We start from the raw sequence: 4,399 nt of genomic DNA on the forward strand, positions 1-4,399 counted from the left end.
TTTAGGGTGAACGCAAAATTTGTTGACACGCGCACCGGGTGAGAATAGCCACACAAGACCCGCCTGCACTATTCTCACCCCGGGTGAGAATAGAGGTTGCCTTCTGAATAGGCCTCTCTGTCTATCGGTGTGGACGATCAAACTGACCAAAACAAAGTTAAAAAATGATGTTAAACAAAGGTCAAAAGTAAATTAATTTGGTTGCCTACAAAGAGGCTACGGCTATATAACTTTTCGAATCGAGCCGAACTACGTGGGTTGCCATTTTCTTTGGCCCAGAAGTTCTCACGCTACTCGTCCTCTCTTTCTTTCTCTCTCTCTCTCCACTGCCCACAGACACAGACTACCAACAGACAATTTAATTGCACGCTTGGCTTTTAGTTTTAGCCAGAGTAAAACAAGAGTGCTGGAACGTTTGTTCACGGCACAGAATACTAAAATTCTGTTATCACAGTGTAGAATTCTGTGGTTCAGGGTGGACGCTGCCCTGGTTGGCCTAGGGCCCTAGCTAGGCGGTGAACGCACACACACCGGATGAGAATAGCCAAACAAAAGGCTTGCCTGCGCTATTCTCACCCCGGGTGAGAATAGCGGTGGGGTGAGAATAGCGGTGGCCTGCCTTACTTATCTAGAACTTTTATATATTATATATACAATCTAAATCTAGAGGCAAGGCTATAACATAATATATAATATAAATGTTAAAGTAAACAAAATTTAAATCACCTTCACATTGTCACCAGATGTGGAACGCTTGGCTTGCCCGTGACCAGTTGATTTTGGTCTGGAAGAGTCAGACATGATGAATGCAAGATCAACAACGTATTGACCAGCATGGATTACTGTTTTCTTAATGAATGGACACCTAATCTAGATCTAGATTTATCTACTATCTAGATCTAGATTCTACTCTTGTCCAGTTGACCAGATTCTGAATTGCAACCCGAAGCCGAGTCTAAAAAATCAAGGGCGTCTCCCCTGCCTCAGCAGTCAGATTCAATTCAGCATCCATTCGCCCGACTATTGCATGGCATATGGTGTTTAAGTACTGGAATTACACTTGAACGCACTTCCCCCAACAAATCTACACCTGTCAGTTCTCATTACTCTGTGGTACTAACTTGTTGACAATGCGGATGGTTTAGCAATCCATTGTTTTCACATACAAAATACATATAAATTATAATCCATCCGTCAGCATCATAAACAAACAAACGCACGCAGCCATCTTAACTTTAAAAGCGCCACTCTGCAATTTCATTGGCTTGTGTCACTGTTGGCCACACGGTTTGCCAGTTTTCCCCACAAAGTAGGCTAAATATGTTCGCAGATCGAAATTAGGCCCTAGGCCTAGGCCTATGTGATTATTAATTCTATTGAAGTCAGAATTTTTTTCTGTTGTTTTTTTGTGTGTTTGTTTGTTCTTTTTAAAAATCCCCAATGCTTTAGACAGTTATATCTTATTTTACGCCCCCAACGACGCAAGTTAAACCATTTAGGGTTGCGAAGGGGTAACTTCTGTTGTAATGTTGTTCTGGTCCATGCTTCTGATCTGTAACATAGATGTACACTATAGGCACAAAGAAAGATACAGAAGGTCATTTTTACCATCATCTATCAAAATGCTTCCATCTTAACCATCTTGTTTAGTGTACTTACGACCTTAGAGCATGCATCAAAATAACATTGAGTGTGTATCTAGCTTACGATTATTATTGTTTATATTGCTGCTCATTTATATTATGCATGTGATGATGTGATTGTAAGCCTACTTGTGTGTGCATGTGTGTGCACGTGTGTACGTGTGTGTGTGTGTGTGTGTGTGTGTGCGTGCGTGTGTGTGTGTGTGTGTGTGTGTGTGTGTGTGTGTGTGTGTGTGTGTGTGTGTGTGTGTGTGTGTGTGTGTGTACTCGTGGTGGAACACCAAACCAATGTGCCAGGATCTGGACAATAAAGATAAAGATGTAAATGATGTAAGATGTAATGATGTAAAATGACGGTTCTCTCAGTTTGGGGGTTGGGAGGGATGGCTTCTTCTGGTGCCAGTCTTCTTGACGGTCTTTTGCGATGTTTCAGATCTAGGCCTTCAGTCAAACTTCGTTATACAGTCCGTGCCGGCTATAAGCACACCGGCCTTAAGCATGTTTCGGACTCAAGCACGCTAAACGGCTCTTACCGAATTTTTGCTATATAAATTACACGCCTATAAGCACGGTAACTTCGGCTTCAAGCACGCTTCATTTACAAGGCAGTCAATATTTTCATGATGACCCATCGAAGTTCGAACACAGTTTACACCGCAACAGTGGAATTTGTCAAGAGAAACACAAAGAACGCAAGTGATGGACACACACACTCACACGGGCGGAGAGCAAGGCAGAGCGATGCACACAGCCGTTCGCGCGGACATAGGATCTAGCCTAGGCCTAGGGCAAAGCTACACACGATCAAAAAAAGGAAAAAAAAAGAGAGAGTCGGGGAGATGAGAAAGGGAGGCTGGCTGCGATTTCACCTTTGACCATCGCTATCCATTAATCCTGATTGCGTATCACGCGCGAGGTGGGATGAAGGCGGTGGTGTGAGTGGCACAGCGGGCAGTGGTATACACAGGCAGTGTGTTACAGTAGGCCTAGTGTGCTGTATCGTGACTGGCCGTCTAAATTAAGTTTTCACTTCCCATTCGACCACAAAATAAAAACAAACAAGCGAACAAAAACTACCATGGCGAGTGTCTAAATAACAGTGCACACTTTTGTGGGACCGCTATAGGCCTACTTACAAACAAAAGGAAATGGCACGGGGAATTTTCTACATGAAAATCTCTGGATTATGTCTACTTCGCACTTAAGGGTGGGGGGGGGGGGGGGGGGGGGGCTACACCCCCAAAATCAAAATTCGGTTCAAAATCATGGAATTTGAGGTGTAGGCATTTTTAGCTTCCCCAGCCTCTCCTACAACTATTTCATGGCATAAATACCCCCAAAAATCGTATTTTTTCCCATACTGGGCATGTTTGTAACCACCATTTCCTCATAAAGTCAGTATTTTATTTTTCTTTATCGGCCGTTTGCTCAAAATGCTACTTTTCTCTATACTTTTTAAAATAACTCCACCATTTTTCTTTCAATCTTCATGAAATTTTCACAGAATGAAGAGAAGAGGTAATGCTAAAAATTTGTTTGTTGAATTTTTTATATATGGAATAGATTTTTGTTGGTGGTGTCTGAAGTGTGGATTTTCACGGATTTTTCCCAAACTTGAACGCTACCTCAGGAAAAAATTCATTAAAAATTTTCTAATTCGATTAGGAAAAAAACAACAGACAAATTTTTAGATCTAATGTTTGTGAACAGGCATGCAAAAAACCAATCAATTTCCATGAGTGATAAGTGCGGTATTCATTACGTAAGACATGTCAATAAAATCCAATATGGCGGCGTATCCATGGAAACGAAACTTTTTTCTCAAATTTGATTGCGGATTTCAAGACTCCTTACTATGCTTGTTATATGTGTGAAATGTGGTAAAATTCGGTCCAGTAATAAGCGAGATAGCCTCCAGGTGTAGCCCCCCCCCCCCCCCTTAAGCACGCTTCGGCTTTAAGCACGCTTAAGCTTTCTCCCGATGACCGTGCTTAAAGCCGGCATGGACTGTACCACCTACCCTGGGATGAGCATAAAGTTGGCGGTACAACGGGGCTGGCGGTATAACGGGATACCACCGACTGCCACCTCGACTAGCGGTAAACAAGCTGGTAAGAGAGACGAGAGCAAGGTTAGACAGTAATGGAGGCTGCTCAGTGGGCGGCAACACACGCCTGATACTGATACATGTAGTGATAGGAGCCCTCTCTCGCAGTGGAACCATGGTCAACCTGCGCTGCGCGCTGCCTGACTCTCGCACTAGCTGAGATCTAGATAGGAAAGAGGGTTTTATTCAGAGGTCCTTGAGCAGATTGGGCAAGTCAGTACCGTAGACTTATTATGTGTTTTAAAATCCATTCTCTCATTACCTGTACCATTACTGATGTCCAAATGTAGATGTCATAGTGGCTCCAGATCTAAGACAACGTAGTATTATAGTCCTTTACGTTTACCATAACACATGAAAGCTAGTAGTGACAGTCCCCTTGAATCATGCAATCATTGTGTCAAACAAATACTTTGTGGTAAGTTTTAATAACTAATCCTTTCAGCAGGATCTTATAGTAAGATATTTTACTCTCCTGTCTGCTTCTGTTTTTCGGCAAGACAACTGTTTGTTTTGTTTGTTTGTTTGTTCGTTGTTGTTTTTTTTTAATTTGGGGGGGGGGGGGGGGGGGCCCCCCCCCCCCCAGATCCTTCAGGGGGGAACCAGTTTTGATTTTTTATACACCCAAAACCGGGGGGTTTACGGCCCA

Source organism: Aplysia californica, unplaced genomic scaffold, assembly GCF_000002075.1.
Source record: "Aplysia californica isolate F4 #8 unplaced genomic scaffold, AplCal3.0 scaffold00168, whole genome shotgun sequence".
NCBI classification, from domain to species: domain Eukaryota; kingdom Metazoa; phylum Mollusca; class Gastropoda; order Aplysiida; family Aplysiidae; genus Aplysia; species Aplysia californica.